This window comes from Staurois parvus, unplaced genomic scaffold (genome assembly GCF_062004578.1).
Source record: "Staurois parvus isolate SC_StPar_1 unplaced genomic scaffold, SC_StPar_1.0 ptg000382l, whole genome shotgun sequence".
NCBI lineage: Eukaryota > Metazoa > Chordata > Amphibia > Anura > Ranidae > Staurois > Staurois parvus.
This window is the reverse complement of record NW_028318178.1, coordinates 1,226,540-1,244,606: the sequence shown is the minus strand read 5'-3', so window position 1 is coordinate 1,244,606 and position 18,067 is coordinate 1,226,540. Positions and strand designations below refer to the sequence as shown.

General features: G+C 45.3%; 1 protein-coding gene across 1 annotated transcript in view; it reads left to right on the top strand.

Moving 5' to 3' along the window:
- The first annotated feature begins 414 nt into the window (after positions 1–414).
- The window catches only part of SPECC1 (sperm antigen with calponin homology and coiled-coil domains 1), a 490,294-nt gene continuing 472,641 nt past the window's right edge, over positions 415–18,067 (top strand). The window contains exon 1 of the mRNA XM_089685735.1: positions 415–467. The gene's annotated coding sequence lies outside the window, so the exon portion shown is untranslated. The remainder of the gene's footprint in view (positions 468–18,067) is intronic.

Below are 18,067 nucleotides of genomic sequence, written 5' to 3'. Positions count from 1 at the left end.
GCACATCATCCCATCGTCAGTCCTCCGTCTTGTAATCACTGGCAATAGTCTGTCATACATATTCATCAGCTCAGGGACAGCATAGCTCAGCATTAATCCTGCTGGGATCACAAAGTGGGGAGGGGGGCTCCGTGAACGAGTTAAACAGAAGAAAAACTGCATTGTATATCTGCAAGGACATGAGGGGGCGCAGGTCGTTACCATGGCAAAGACTACAGCCCCCAATAGTAGCTTACGCGCTTCTGGCCGGTAGGGCTGTCGGGAATTGTAGTTTTCCAAGCCCTTGTGTGCCCCCGCAGTACAGCACAGTAGAACTACACGAACCATCATGCAATGCGGCGACTTTGCGGAGGCGGTTTGAGGGAGGAGTGTTGCTGTGTGCGCCTGCTGCCCTCTAGTGCCTGTGTGTGAGTATGACACTTGGTACCTGTCAGCTGCAGCAGAGATCGTGGCTCTGGTAGACCGAGGTAAGGCAATTAGTGGGTAGCTGGTGGGCAGAGACTGCGGTGGGGCTGATTAATGTGGGATTGCTGGTGCAAGTGGCAGAAAAGCTGTCTATGATGTTCTTATGGCTGCAGCTGGAATCCCCTGTTCAGATTTTATTGCATAATATTTAAGAAATGTGCACTGCACATGTATGGGATAGCCAGATAGATGGGATCATGTATGGGGCAATGTATGTTCTGCCATGGCCCTGGACAGGGATGCTGATGTTGGGTTGGATCAGTACCAGTATCAGCTACACTTGTTCTTGCTCTCCTCTGCTGCTGCTAGGGAGACTCTGCAGTCTACTGACAACTGTTAGCCTGGCTCTTCTATAGGAGGAGATGTAATCATGAATGATGGTCCTAGTATTGTGCACAGGAGGTACACTGTGGGATGAAGGACACCGCATGGACCCGACACACATGCAGTCCTTATTTCCAGCATCCTGCAGTCCCCAGTCAGTCCAAGCCGGATGATTGTGTGTGATCTGGATGATTAAAGAGAACCTGTCCCATGGAGCAGACTGGGACGATGCACAAATCACCTCTAGGGCTCCTTTACACCACATGCAGTCTGGTGCATTTTTAAACAGCGTAAAGGCAGTACAAACAGATATGTAAGAAAATTGAATGTATTCCAATGAGCCATTGCAGCGCTTTTCATAGGCGTTTTAAAAAAAAGTACAGCATGCTGCATTTTTCTCCAAAAGGCACCAAAAACACACATTATCCACTTGCCTCTGAGTCCTGTGCCGAGCAACTGCCCTGCTACTTTCTGAACACAGGAGGTTGGTCACTCTACACGGGCGTCATTCAGAGAATGCTTTGCATTAGACATGTGTGGTTTGTTTCATTACAGATCAAAATTCGGAAGAAATTTGGGGATTAGGATGTATACGAATCACAATAGTAACAAATTTCAACTAATCTGAAATAAATGATAACGTTAATTAATTTTTTCCATTCGGATGACCTGATTTAATAGTTTGGGCCTTTCGTTAGCATTTGAATCATACAAAATAATATAACGAAAGATCCAAATTCGGATCCATTCGTTTTTATTCCAGTGAGCGTAGCTTTTCTTTTTGTTTTGGGGTTGAAGTTAAGAAGCCATTCATTTAATTTGTATGTGCAAGGCCAGTGGTGTCCGAAGGCAGCTGTAGGGGGTGCGGTCCGCACCAGGTGACACCGACCGCACGGGGTGACACCGGAACCGCTCCACAAAAAGGTAAGTTGTAAAGCAAGCCGACGATCCCCACAGGATGGATCAGATCTGCAGATTGAGCATAATGGATTGGAGTCCGATCCATTATGCTCAATCCACAGATCCGATCCTTTCTGCGGGGATCGTCGGAGGGGGTGTTACCAAGTGTTACCGCACCGGGTGACACCAACCTTAGGGACGCCTCTGCAAGGCCCAACAAACAAAGTAAGTTGGGAAAGGGGAAATGAATTCAGCTTAAAGTGGAACTATACTCACCATGAATCAAGCGATGCGCCATTCCTGGAACTTCCCGCCGCTGGTTAACATCTTAGAGCGGGTGGCGTCCGTGTCTTGATCGTCGGCTGCTGTCATTGGCCGAATGACATAATTCCCACACAAGTGCAGGAGTTCCATCAGATTCAGCATTCGATGAATTTGTGTGCTTACTGTACAGGGAGGGGGACAAAAATACGAAGCTTTAATGCAGAAGAGACATGTCTCTACTAAATTAAAATCCTGCCTGTCTGCCAATCTTCAACTAAAGTTCTTCTTTAATAGCAGAAAAAGCTGTTAGGAGCATTTTAGGAGCGTTTAGCATTTTTTTCTGCTGGAAAAACTCTTAAAAAAACTCTACAAAAACAATTATTTTTCTGCTCCCAGACGCTGAAGTTTAAAAAACGCTAATAGCCTAAAGTAGTGTGTATGGACACATAGGATAACACTATTTAGCTTCTAGGAACAGAAAAAATGCTAATATCAGTTTCTAGTAGTTAGTGTACATGAAGCCTTAAATGTGGTAATTGCATTTGTTTTCTTTTTTCTTTTTCCCATTATTTTTGCTGGTGACCCAGCCAGTAACACAGTTCCTGTGCTAGGGTGTCTTCACTGTGGATGGAGGAGCAATGGAAACACCTTTGCACAGCAGCATTGTCAATCTGTGGAGAAGGTAGTGTTAGAGCCACTCACAAATTAAGATGGACTTGACTAACGAATTAAAACTGAACCCTAATAACATTTTTTAAAGCTGAACTTTGGACACAAAAATTTTACATTTCAAAATATTCCTTAATATTCCACTAAATATAGAAATCCACTTTTTGCAAACTAAATTCCTTTTCAAACCCAGATATTACATTGCAAAAGTTGCAGGGACATCATAATTGTGCTGTACATAGCCGATGCAGAGAGCAGAGTTGTGGGAGGGACGTAGTAGGCTCCACCCTTTACAGGCTGCCTACAGAAAACTAGAGGAAGGGGGCGGACACAAGACCAGTTAGCCTGCACAAGGAAAGATTCAGCAGTGAGCGGTCTATATTGCAGAAAGCTCCTACACAGAGGAAAAGGTTCACATCAGAATACTGCAAGATCTGGAAGAGAAACAAAAATCACACCAAGGTTCAAGTAAGAATACAAATGACTCTTTTGCTATCCCAGAGTTCAGCTTTAAGCAGTTACAAGAAAAGTTGTTTGTCTTTTTGGCATCCAGGTTTTATCTAAATGAATAAAATCTGACCATTGGAAGCACCCCTGTCAGTGTTAGGCTACTTTCACACTAAGGAGTTTTTGAAGGGCTTTTGCGTTAAAAAAAGCGCCTGAAAAGTTCAAGAAAAATGCTTCCCTATGTATCTCTATGTATGTCTATGTATGTTTTCACACTGGGGCGTTGCGCTTCTGTTGCGGTGTAAAAACTCCTGCTCACAGCATCTTTGGAGCATGTCTGTTCAGTTAAAAAAAACACCCAAAAAACAGCTGTTCCCATTGAAATAAATAGAAAATGCCTGCAAAAGCGCAGTAGAAACGTGGCAAAAACGCATATATGTTTTTGCCGTGTTTTTTGCAATGGAGCTTTGGTTTGTTTCATCCCTCCAGCTGGACAGCTCACTCTGTTATAGGAAGTTGAAAAAGAACAAACTTACTGGCAGGATCAACAGGTGAAAATAAAGGAGAAAATAAAACCTTTAAAAGAAGAAAAAAGGAAACTAATGCAGCCACCATATTGAAAAATTGGTAAGCTGCAATATAACATTTTGGTTTTGGGTTTATTACCACTTTAGCGCTTTACATTTTTTTCTGCCTTTGCTGAGTAATGAACAGATGGGAGAAAAGCAGTTTTGTATGCTTTATTTCAGTTCTAGAAAATGGGAGTCTCAGCTCCACATCAAGCAGTACTAGTGATCTAGGCTCGGCAATAAGCGTCCTGTTGTGATTGGACAGATGGTGATTTCAGCTTTGAACAACTGATTCCCTTCACAACCAATATTCTTTAATCCAACTTTTTTGTAAAAGTTAAAATAACAAAAGCAGGTTTGCTGCAATATTCACTTTCAATCCAGAGATTTCCCCTGCAGTACTTTTTGTGCCTGAATTTAACATGGCATAAGCCTCTTGAAGTCCCTGTACAGCTGAGCTCAGAATGAAGAAGCAGTCCAAGGGTCAATCAGTTCTTGTGCTGACCAGAATTATGCTGATAGAAGGAGAAAGAGTGACAGAGATGAGCACATCACTGTGCTGCTTCTCCTTTCACTGTCCAGTCACAAAGTAGATTGATACTAAACCAATAACCTCCTGGCTTTCACGGACTTGCCGCAGTTTGCTGTACTCTCAAGACTGGGGTAGTCTGGACACACTGTAACCATAAAACAAACAGAGGGCGCACCAGCCTAGTGTATAACCCTAAAATATATTTTATTAATAAATTATAATGATAAAAAATATATATTCGCAAACCAACATGTATATCAAAGCTTGTCAGAGTAAATCCAGCTTCAGATCCTTGGTATATCACATCACAAAAAGGGACAATAAAAGTTCAGCAGGCCAACACGTTTTGAGGGACTTGCCCTTCCTCAGAGCCTTCAGGTTAGGTTGGGTCCGGGAGAACCTGAGCTCAGAGGAAGTGAGATGAATGATGCTGGCTATCAGACTGAAGACATTTAGCAACAGAAAAAAGTGTAGGGTGAAATCTCTGGATTGCAGCAAAAGCTGGTTTTGCTTTTGTAGACATGTGTAATTCAGTTAATTTCGAATCATTTTTCGGACGAAAATTTCATTTTTGGAAAGTCATATGTATTAGAATCTCCAAATGGACACATAAACGAATGGCAACAAATAAGAAAAAAGTTATGACATTTGTTTCATTCGGATTACATCACATAATGCCCATGGGGAACTTAATTCAATTTTCAAATTTGATCGATAATTCAGATTTGGATAGGGAATGGATCTGAATTGCGGTCCATTCAAAAATTCAGATGCACATGACGTCAGTGGATTTTGTCCAGTCAGTTCATGCTGTTTCTCTTGGTGAGTTGGACTAGCATATGAAAATATTGAATCCTTTCTATTCGAATCCCAAACCAATGAATATACAAAACAAGGAAGGAATATGAAGAAACAAAATTCTTCAATAACGAATGCATCCAAAACAAAATGGATTTTTCTGGTGTGCACATGTCTTGTTTAAGTGACACAAGGTCAGAGGAATAGGTGACACAAGGTCAGAGGAATAGGTGACACAAGGTCAGAGGCATAGGTGGCACAAGGTCAGAGGAATAGGAGACACAAGGTGAGAGGAATAGGTGACACAAGGTCAGAGGAATAGGTGACACAAGGTCAGAGGAATAGCTGACACAAGGTCAGAGGAATAGGTGACACAAGGTCAGAGGAATAGGTGGCACAAGGTCAGAGGAATAGGTGACACAAGGTCAGAGGCATAGGTGGCACAAGGTCAGAGGAATAGGAGACACAAGGTCAGAGGAATAGCTGACACAAGGTCAGAGGAATAGGTGACACAAGGTCAGAGGAATAGGTGGCACAAGGTCAGAGGAATAGGTGACACAAGGTCAGAGGAATAGGTGGCACAAGGTCAGAGGAATAGGTGACACAAGGTCAGAGGAATAGCTCTGGAATAGCCCGGCCCCCCTCCACTCTGCCGCCGACCGCCTACACGACAGCATCCTCCCACTGTCATGTCCTGACATAGCCACCACCTTGTACAATGACTCACTGTCAGCTGCCCTAGACTCTCTGGCACCCCTAACCACACGCATCATCAAACCCAGACCGCTTCAACCGTGGCAGACCGACAGCACTAAACGCCTCAAACGTCGCAGTCGCGCACTGGAGAGACTGTGGCGCAAAACCAGGTCCCCTCATACTTTCTCCCTCTACAAATCTGCATTTCTTATCTACACCTCCTCCCTCCACGCCGCCAAGCAGGCCTACTTTGTTAACCTAATAAACACCCTCTCCTCCTGCCCCCACCGACTCTTCTCCACCTTCAACTCCCTGCTCTCCCCCCCCCCCTCCTCCACTCAGTACCTCTCTCACCGCCCACGAGATTGCCACCCATTTCCACAACAAGATTGACGCTATCCGTAAGGACATCGTCAACTTGCAATCTACCTCCCCACCTAGCCTCCTCGCCCCCGTCACCCCTTCATCTCCCCCCTCCTCTGCCCTCACAACCGCACTGCCCCCCTCCTCTCCCAATGCCCCGCCCACCATAACCCCCCTCGCACTGCACTCCCTCAGCCCTGTCACTACTGAGGAAGTCGCCAAAGTCCTCTCAAAAGCCCGCCTCACTACCTGCCCCCTGGACCCTATCCCCTCTCAACTCCTCCGGTCACCCCCCTCTTCCCTCATCCGCTCCCTCACCCACATCTTCAATCTCTCCCTCTCTACTGGCGTATTCCCCTCCCCCCTAAAGCACGCGCATATCACCCCCATCCTCAAAAAGCCCTCCCTGGATCCCGCGGACCCCAATAACCTCAGACCCATCTCCCTGCTACCACTCACCTCCAAGCTCCTTGAACGCTTAGTCTACGATCGCCTAAGCTCCCACCTTACAGACAATAACCTCCTTGACCCTCTACAGTCCGGCTTCCGTCCCCTACACTCCACTGAAACTGCCCTCCTCAAAATCACTAACGACCTACTCAACGCCAAAGCCAAGGGCGACTACTCTGTCCTCCTTCTCCTGGACCTCTCTGCGGCCTTCGACACAGTTGACCACCCCCTCCTCCTTAATAAACTACTCTCCCTTGGCATCGGAGATACTGCTCTCTCTTGGTTCTCATCCTACCTATCCCGACGCTCCTTCAGTGTCACCTACAATGGTGCCACCTCCCCCTCCCTCCCCCTCTCTGTTGGGGTCCCCCAAGGCTCTGTCCTTGGACCCCTTCTCTTCTCCATCTACACCTCCTCCCTGGGCAAACTCATACAATCTCACGGCTTCAACTATCACCTCTATGCTGACGACACCCAAATCTACCTCTCCACCCCTCACCTCACCCCCACTATCTCCGCCCGCATCACTCACCTCCTAAATGACATCTCAGACTGGATGTCGCTACACTTCCTCAAGCTCAACCTCTCCAAAACCGAGCTTCTCGTCTTTCCCCCTGCCAACACCCCCCCCCATCCTATCCATCATCACCAACAACTCCACTATCACTTCCGCCCCACAAGCCAAAGTCCTTGGCGTCATTCTTGACGCGAACCTCTCCCTCCAACCGCATGTCAAATCACTCACAAACACATGCAGGCTCCATCTTCGCAACATTGCCAAGATACGCTCCTTCCTCACCCCAGACACCACCAAACTTCTAGTACACTCCCTCATCATCTCACGCCTTGACTACTGCAACTCCCTCCTCACTGGCCTACCCAAGTGCAGGCTCTCCCCGCTCCAGACCATCCTGAACTCAGCTGCCAGACTCATCCACCTCACCACCCGCTCCACCTCTGCCACCCCCCTCTGCCTCTCCCTCCACTGGCTCCCGATTGCCCAACGCATCAAATTTAAACTTCTAACCCTGACCTACAAAGCTGTTCACAACACTGCCCCTGACTACCTCACCAACCTTATCACCAAGTACCACCCTACCCGTACCCTTCGCTCCTCACAGGACCTCCTTCTATTCTGCTCCCTGGTCTCCTCCTCCCATGCACGACTGCAGGACTTCTCCAGGTCCTCCCCCATCCTCTGGAACTCACTGCCCCAATCCATCAGACTGTCGCCTTCCCTATTCACATTCAGGCGCTCCCTCAAAACCCATCTCTTCAGGGAAGCCTACCCCACCCTCACCTAACGGCCATCCTCCCTCATTCCTCCCACCACTTCATCCCCCTCAGCCACTTCCTACTGTACCTTTTACCCCCTCCCTCCTAGATTGTAAGCTCGTAAGAGTAGGGCCCTCTTACCCCTCGTACATTGTTTGTTGTTGTTGTACTGTGCCATGTATTGTCCCCCCTATTGTACAGCGCTGAGCAAACCCTTTGGCGCTATATAAACTCGTAGTAATAATAATAATAGCTGACACAAGGTCAGAGGAATAGGTGACACAAGGTCAGAGGAATAGGTGGCACAAGGTCAGAGGAATAGGTGACTCAAGGTCCGAGGAAAAGGTGGCACAAGGTCAGAGGCATAGGTGACTCAAGGTCAGAGGAATAGGTGACACAAGGTCAGAGGAATAGGTGGCAAAAGGTCAGAGGAATAGGTGACACAAGGACAGAGGAATAGGTGACACAAGGGCAGAGGAATAGGAGACACAAGGGCAGAGGAATAGGTGACACAAGGTCAGAGGAATAGGTGACACAAGGTCAGAGACATAGGTGGCAAAAGGTCAGAGGAATAGGTGACACAAGGTCAGAGGAATAGGTGACACAAGCTCAGAGGAATAGGAGACACAAGGGCAGAGGAATAGGTGACACAAGGTCAGAGGAATAGGTGGCACAAGGTTAGAGGAATAGGTGACTCAAGGTCAGAGGAAAAGGTGGCACAAGGTCAGAGGAATAGGTGACACAAGGTCAGAGGAAAAGGTGGCACAAGGTCAGAGGAATAGGTGACTCAAGGTCAGAGGAATAGGTGACACAAGGTCAGAGGAAAAGGTGGCACAAGGTCAGAGGAATAGGTGACTCAAGGTCAGAGGAAAAGGTGGCACAAGGTCAGAGGAATAGGTGGCACAAGGTCAGAGGAATAGGTGACACAAGGTCATAGGAATAGGTGACACAAGGTTAGAGGAATAGGTGGCACAAGGTCAGAGGAATATGTGACACAAGGTCAGAGGAATAGGTGGCACAAGGTCAGAGGAATAGGTGGCACAAGGTCAGAGGAATAGGTGACATAAGGTCAGAGGAAAAGGTGGCACAAGGTCAGAGGAATATGTGACACAAGGTCAGAGGAATAGGTGACTCAAGGTCAGAGGAATAGCTGGCACAAGATCAGGGGAATAAGAGACACAAGGTCAGAGGAATAGGTGGCACAAGGTCAGAGAAATAGGTGACACACGGTTAGAGGAATAGGTGGCACAAGGTCAGAGGAATACGTGACACACAGTTAGAGGAATAGGTGGCACAAGGTCAGAGGAATAGGTGACACAAGGTCAGAGGAATAGGTGGCACAAGGTCAGAGGACTAGGTGACACAAGGTTAGAGGAATAGGTGGCACAAGGTCAGAGGAATAGGTGGCACAAGGTCAGAGGAATACGTGACACAAGGTTAGAGGAATAGGTGGCACAAGGTCAGAGGAATAGCTGGCATAAGATCAGAGGAATAGGTGACACAAGATCAGGGGAATAAGAGACACAAGATCAGGGGAATAGATGGCACAAGGTCAGAGAAATAGGTGACACAAGGTCAGAGGAATAGGTGACACAAGGTTAGAGGAATAGGTGGCACAAGGTCAGAGGAATACGTGACACACGGTTAGAGGAATAGGTGACACAAGGTTAGAGGAATAGGTGGCACAAGGTTAGAGGAATAGGTGGCACAAGGTTAGAGGAATAGGTGGCAGAAGGTCAGAGGAATAGCTGGCATAAGATCAGAGGAATAGGTGACACAAGATCAGGGGAATAAGAGACACAAGGTCAGAGGAATAGGTGGCACAAGGTCAGAGGAATACGTGACACAAGGTTAGAGGAATAGGTAACACAAGGTCAGAGGAATAGGTGGCACAAGGTCAGAGGAATAGGTGACACAAGGTCAGAGGAATAGGTGACACAAGGTTAGAGGAATAGGTGGCACAAGGTCAGAGGAGTAGGTGGCACAAGGTCAGAGGAATAGGTGACACAAGATCAGGGGAATAAGAGACACAAGATCAGGGGAATAGGTGGCACAAGGTCAGAGAAATAGGTGACACAAGGTCAGAGGAATAGGTGACACAAGGTTAGAGGAATAGGTGGCACAAGGTCAGAGTAATACGTGACACACGGTTAGAGGAATAGGTGACACAAGGTTAGAGGAATAGGTGGCACAAGGTTAGAGGAATAGGTGGCACAAGGTTAGAGGAATAGGTGACACAAGGTCATAGGAATAGGTGACACAAGGTTAGAGGAATAGGTGGCACAAGGTCAGAGGAATAGGTGACACAAGGTCAGAGGAATAGGTGGCACAAGGTCAGAGGAATAGGTGGCACAAGGTCAGAGGAATAGGTGACATAAGGTCAGAGGAAAAGGTGGCACAAGGTCAGAGGAATATGTGACACAAGGTCAGAGGAATAGGTGACTCAAGGTCAGAGGAATAGCTGGCACAAGATCAGGGGAATAAGAGACACAAGGTCAGAGGAATAGGTGGCACAAGGTCAGAGAAATAGGTGACACACGGTTAGAGGAATAGGTGGCACAAGGTCAGAGGAATACGTGACACACGGTTAGAGGAATAGGTGGCACAAGGTCAGAGGAATAGGTGACACAAGGTCAGAGGAATAGGTGACTCAAGGTCAGAGGAATAGCTGGCACAAGATCAGGGGAATAAGAGACACAAGGTCAGAGGAATAGGTGGCACAAGGTCAGAGAAATAGGTGACACACGGTTAGAGGAATAGGTGGCACAAGGTCAGAGGACTAGGTGACACAAGGTTAGAGGAATAGGTGGCACAAGGTCAGAGGAATAGGTGGCACAAGGTCAGAGGAATACGTGACACAAGGTTAGAGGAATAGGTGGCACAAGGTCAGAGGAATAGCTGGCATAAGATCAGAGGAATAGGTGACACAAGATCAGGGGAATAAGAGACACAAGATCAGGGGAATAGGTGGCACAAGGTCAGAGAAATAGGTGACACAAGGTCAGAGGAATAGGTGACACAAGGTTAGAGGAATAGGTGGCACAAGGTCAGAGGAATACGTGACACACGGTTAGAGGAATAGGTGACACAAGGTTAGAGGAATAGGTGGCACAAGGTTAGAGGAATAGGTGGCAGAAGGTCAGAGGAATAGCTGGCATAAGATCAGAGGAATAGGTGACACAAGATCAGGGGAATAAGAGACACAAGGTCAGAGGAATAGGTGGCACAAGGTCAGAGGAATACGTGACACAAGGTTAGAGGAATAGGTAACACAAGGTCAGAGGAATAGGTGGCACAAGGTCAGAGGAATAGGTGACACAAGGTCGGAGGAATAGGTGGCACAAGGTCAGAGGAATAGGTGGCACAAGGTCAGAGGAGTAGGTGGCACAAGGTCAGAGGAATACGTGACACAAGGTTAGAGGAATAGGTGGCACAAGGTCAGAGGAATAGCTGGCATAAGATCAGAGGAATAGGTGACACAAGATCAGGGGAATAGGTGGCACAAGCTCAGAGGAATAGGTGGCACAAGGTCAGAGGAATAGGTGACACAAGGTTAGAGGAATAGGTGGCACAAGGTCAGAGGAATAGGTGACACAAGGTCAGAGGAATACGTGACACAAGGTCAGAGGAATAAGTGACACAAGGTCAGAGGAATAGGTGGCACAAGGTCAGAGGAATAGGTGACACAAGGTCAGAGGAATAGGTGGCACAAGGTCAGAGGAATAGGTGACACAAGGTTAGAGGAATAGGTGACACAAGGTTAGAGGAATAGGTGGCACAAGGTCAGAGGAATAGGTGACACAAGGTCAGAGGAATACGTGACACAAGGTCAGAGGAATAGGTGGCACAAGGTCAGAGGAATAGGTGGCACAAGGTCAGAGGAATAGGTGGCACAAGGTTAGAGGAATACGTGACACAAGGTTAGAGGAATAGGTGGCACAAGGTCAGAGGAATACGTGACACAAGGTTAGAGGAATAGGTGGCAAAAGGTCAGAGGAATAGGTGACACAAGGTTAGAGGAATAGGTGGCACAAGGTCAGAGGAATAGGTGACACATGGTTAGAGGAATAGGTGGCACAAGGTCAGAGGAATAGGTGACACAAGGTCAGAGGAATAGGTGGCACAAGGTCAGAGGAATACGTGACACAAGGTTAGAGGAATAGGTGGCACAAGGTCAGAGGAATAGCTGGCATAAGATCAGAGGAATAGGTGACACAAGATCAGGGGAATAAGAGACACAAGATCAGAGGAATAGGTGGCACAAGGTCAGAGAAATAGGTGACACAAGGTCAGAGGAATAGGTGACACAAGGTTAGAGGAATAGGTGGCACAAGGTCAGAGGAATACGTGACACACGGTTAGAGGAATAGGTGACACAAGGTTAGAGGAATAGGTGGCACAAGGTTAGAGGAATAGGTGGCACAAGGTTAGAGGAATAGGTGGCAGAAGGTCAGAGGAATTGCTGGCATAAGATCAGAGGAATAGGTGACACAAGATCAGGGGAATAAGAGACACAAGGTCAGAGGAATAGGTGGCACAAGGTCAGAGGAATACGTGACACAAGGTTAGAGGAATAGGTAACACAAGGTCAGAGGAATAGGTGGCACAAGGTCAGAGGAATAGGTGACACAAGGTCAGAGGAATAGGTGGCACAAGGTCAGAGGAATAGGTGACACAAGGTTAGAGGAATAGGTGGCACAAGGTCAGAGGAGTAGGTGGCACAAGGTCAGAGGAATACGTGACACAAGGTTAGAGGAATAGGTGGCACAAGGTCAGAGGAATAGCTGGCATAAGATCAGAGGAATAGGTGACACAAGATCAGGGGAATAGGTGGCACAAGCTCAGAGGAATAGGTGGCACAAGGTCAGAGGAATACGTGACACAAAGTTAGAGGAATAGGTGGCACAAGGTCAGAGGAATAGGTGGCACAAGGTCAGAGGAATACGTGACACAAGGTCAGAGGAATAGGTGACACAAGGTTAGAGGAATAGGTGGCACAAGGTCAGAGGAATATGTGACACAAGGTTAGAGGAATAGGTGGCACAAGGTCAGAGGAATATGTGACACAAGGTTAGAGGAATAGGTGGCAAAAGGTCAGAGGAATAGGTGACACAAGGTTAGAGGAATAGGTGGCACAAGGTCAGAGGAATAGGTGACACATGGTTAGAGGAATAGGTGACACAAGGTAAGAGAAAAAGGTGACACAAGGCCAGAGGAATAGCAATTTTTCAGGTGAGAAATAAGACGAGAACAAAAATACTTCTTTTTTAGTAAATGGGGAAAGGTTTGAATTTCTGTGATGCTTTTATTGCTGTGTTTGTCTGTATCTTCATATCCAGTGACCCCGTTCGCATTTCTTGTCATGGTGTCACGGGAACAATAAGTGAAGGGACATCTTCCTAGTGGAATGATACCCAGCTATAAAGCCTAGACCTTTCACAGTTTTGTAGATGGGATTAAAATGCTTTACATACTTTCACTTATATTTCGGTTACCAGAACATACAGAATCTCCGTGTATGTACAACATTATGCTAAGGGAAGAAATAAAAAGAATTATTACTATTTATTTGTGAAGTTGAGTGAAGTTTGCAGTAAATCGGAGAGGTCCTGTGACATTTTACCATCCAGCTGCATATGGCGGATATAATGACAATACAGCAAGCTGTTATACTATTACAACCAGCAGGCAGCATCGTGACACAGATTGCCCAGACAGGGTCGTCAGGAAAGAACGAGGAAATTGTTTATGTAATTGATAAATCACTGAGCCCTGAATCGTGATCCGCCAGTACTAAGCTGGTCATGGTAAAATTAAAGCACAAAGTATAACATGATGTCATAATAAAAACGTATAAGGTGACTATTTGATTAGATATCTTTGTGGCAGCACAGTCCTGGGTTAGGAACACATATTCAGGATGATTCAATAAGACATTGTAAGCTCCAAGGAGCAGGGCCCTCCTATCCCTCTTGTATTGAACTGTATTGTTGCTGTATTGTCTCCCTTTATATTGTAAAGCGCTGAGCAAACTGTTGGCGCTATAGAAATCCTGTATAATAATAATAATAATAATAACAATAAGTCATTTCCAATGCATTAGTAGCAGTGAAAGAATTCTGGACTTAGAAAAAAAAAATGTAGCAGCTAGCACTACACCTTGATACAAGATACACTATATTGCCAAATGTATTGGGACACCCCTCCAAATCATTGGATTCAGGTGTTCCAATCACCTCCATGGCCACAGGTGTATAAAATCAAGCAGACTGCTTCTACAAACATTTGTGAAAGAATGGGTCACTCTCAGGAGCTCAGTGAATTCAAGCTTCGGTACCGTGATAGGTTGCCACCTGTGCATTACATTAGTCCATTACATTTCCTTGCTACTAAATATTTCACGGTCAACTGTTAGTGGTATTATAACAAAGTGGAAGCAAGTGGGAACAACAGCAACTCAGCCACGAAGTGGTAGGCCACGTAAAATGATAGAGCGGGGTCAGCGCAACTGTCTGCAGAGTCAATAGCTAGAGAACTCCAACCCTTCATGTGGCCTTCAGATTAGCACAACAACAGTGCATAGAGAGCTTCATGGATTGGGTGTCCATGGTTGAGCAGCTGCATCCATGCCTTACATCACCAAGTGCAATGCAAAGCGGCAGATTCAGTGGTGTAAAGCACGCCGCCACTGGACTCTAGAGCAGTGGAGACGTGTTCTCTGGAGTGACAAATCACACTTCTCTTTCTGGCAATCCAATAGACATGTCTGGGTTTGGCAGTTATCAGGAGAACAGTACGTGAAGGGAACTCTTAAAGTGTCAACATACCAAGACATTTTTGGACAATTTCATTCTCCCAACTTTGTGGGAACATTTTGGGGATGGCCCCTTCCTGTTCCAAAATAACTGTGCACTGTTGCACAAAGTAAGGTCCATAAAGACATGGATGAGCGAGTTTGGGGTGGAGGAACTTGGCTGGCCTGCACAGAGTCCTGACATCAACCCGTTAGAACACCTTTGGGATGAATTAGAGTGGAGACTGTGAGCTGCATTTTACGTGGAGACGGCAGCCTATTCATTTGAAGGGTTGCTGTGCCTCCTGAAATGCAGGGAAAAGCTCTCTGCAGCATTTTAGAAACAGGAACAGAAAGTGCAGTGCAGTTTCCAGTGTGGGAGCGATTTCCAAAGCGTGCGGTGTTCCATTAGGATTAATGGCACCTTCATGCATCCAGTCCCTTTTTCTGTGTGGGTGGTTATGTCTGCAGGAACAGGTATGGACTCACAGCGGGAACCACCCATACAGATGTGAACCTAGCCTTACTGTCTGTCAGTATTGTTGTGATAAAGAAGATATACCACCATAATGGGTCTATTGAAAGCGTATAGTGGGACCTTTTCCATACTGGTGTTATGTACGTAGACATGTTATTCCAAGGTTGTATAGTAAGGACTAGGGAAATGGGCGTACTGAACCATACACCTGTGTGAAGGAGTGTTTTCACCCGCATGGGATACTCAGGTGTTCTATGCAGCCATGTACAGACAGCCTGTTCAAATCAATGAAACTGGTGGCTGTATAGACCATGTTCTGATCCATGGAATCGGGTATGTGCTTGGAGATTCGTACAGATTCCACATGAGTGAAAATGGCCCATCACACAGGTGTACATATTAGTATACCTATGTGAATAAGGCCTAATTCCTTACTGTACAACCTTGGAAGAACCACACACATAGCACCAACATGGAAGTGGTCCTACAATTCTCCACTTTTCTTGGAAATGACCTTAGAACTGAAATAAAATATATCATAAAAGTATAATAATAATATACTATAGTTATAATATAATAATACAGATATGTATATTTATATCAGAATATATATATAAATTAATATACACCCTTCAAGATTTTTCATATATTCACACCACTTGTGAACATTTAACCAAATTCAAATACATTATTCCAATACGTAAATGAATCTCTCACACACTCCACCATTTGTCACACTATTGAGAGACCGAGGTGTACAGAGAACCTACCACACTCTTACCCTAGGTTCACACTTACAGTATGTGGATTTCAGTGCATTTTCCAGTTTGCAGAAATGCACTATAGTTCATTTAACTTGATTTCCTATGTATCTAGTGCACATCAGTGCATTTTGAGCCGGTGCAGATTTTTGAAAGGGTCAGGGACTTTTTTTTCCTGCAGGAGATCGTGTTTTGCGTGTAATAGACTTCACCGGAACCATGCCAAAAATGCAAGTATTGAGGTTTATGCTTTTTTTCGCATTTTACGTGTTGGGTTTAATGTGACTTTAAGCTGGTTGTTAAGGGCATCGGTGGCCACCAGCTTCTTGACAACCAGGTAAAGTCATACAAAATGAATTAAAAATGCACAAAAAATGCATCAACCGCAACGCGCATAGATGTATATATATATTTGCCAGCTAAAACATTTGGAGCTATGCTGATTTAGGTTCATAAAGACAGCTTGTTCTGTGCTATGTATACTTTTTTGGTGTGTGTATATTTCCAAAAAGTGTGTTTTTTTTTAAAGGGCAAAACTTTGCTATTTTGTAATGTAAATTATTAACAATAGAAATAGTCTGGTGTACAGCTTTCCCTGGTTTTATAATTGCATCTTGAAAACGTTCATTTATTAAATTTTAATACCTTAGGTCAGTTCAGGTACTCAGAAGAAGTAGTGCTTGACATGTCATTTACAACTTTGTTCAACTGCAGCAGCCTGTCCGTGGCTGTAGGGGAGCATCATAGTTGGGCAGTCAGACCAGATATATGGAAAGTTATCCTTTTTTTTAGGGTGGTGCTTTGTGACTTTTCCCAACTGTACCAAACTACTTGCGGGCGCCTTTTTTTTTCTTTTTTTTTACAGATTCTGTGTTGTTAGAGATGTAATGTTGCCTTTGTTAGTATAGTGTAACTAAAGATAAAACTCTTTTCAGTTTTGAACAGACTGGAGAGGTTTTAGAATACCTGACAGGTATTTAATTGCTGTCTTTTTAAGGTTCCTTTCACACTGGTGTTCCATTTGTCCGTTTTACATCCATCCGTTGATGGATGAAAAATGGACATCAATGCATCTCTATGGAAAAATGGATGTAAACAGATGATCATCTGTTTACATCCCTTTACATCCACATCCATCAACATCCATTTTTTGTAACGGACCAAAGCCCCATTTTTGTTTTGTTAAAAAAAAACAGGAACGGACGTAAAACAGATGTAAACGGACAAACAGTCCATTTTTGCATTGGTAGTGGATGTAAAAAACTGGTGTAAAAATTTATATAAACACTGATGAAAGACTAATGTAAAAACTGATGAAAAAAATAGACCGCCTTTGTGAAAGGATCATAAGGGCTGGTTCACACTGCATGCACTCCAATGCCTTTTTTTCTGCATGCAAAATGAACAGAAAGTAGTTTGCATTGTTGTCAATGGCATGGTTCGCACCAGTGCTTGTAGTTCCAGTGTGTTCCCATTCTAGAACATGCTGCATTTTTCCTGCACAGAACTGCACTGAAACACGGTAAAATGCATCAAAATCGCACTGGAACACACTGGAATGCATCAAAAACGCACTGGACCCCAATTACCCAAAAAAGAAGGAAAAATGCGACAATGCATCAAAAATGCACAGGAATGCGTCAAAAACACATCAAAATTCGTAAAAAAAAGTGCTTGCAGAAATGCATCCAGACTGTGTTTCTATGGTGTGAACTGGCCTTTACCCTCTCTATTTGTCTTTTTTACCATTGTCACTGAGTGTGAAAGTAAAAGAAGATCCCATATTTTGGGTTGTCCCCAGAACAGTAATAGAGAGGAAATCATGCAATGGGGACACTAGTTCTGGTGATCCTGGTGACAACCAAAGATTCCCTCACTTTGGAGGGATTTCCTCTCACTTCCTGTTTGGCTATTGGGTAGGAATTGAAGGCAAATCTCCACAATAGGACATAGGTAGCAAAGAAAAATGAAAACAGCTGACAGGGGCTATACTCCCTCCTCCTCCTTACTCTATCCAAAAATTAAAACATGTTTTGACCCTTAGCTCTGCTTTAGGATGCTGCTGTGACAGACCCAACTGGGACAGGGGCTTTTGGAGGGGACTGCAGGCTAGCCTCTTGCCCACTGGCCATGGCCCTGGAATATGAAGAGGCTCTATTCTTTGAGAGGTGTGTGGCTGGGGGGAAATTTGGAGTAGTTTACTTCTGATTCAAGTCCATGTCTCCCGAAAACACACAGGCCCTGAGAACTGGAGGACCAGAATACCAATTTTGGGTCTCTGTG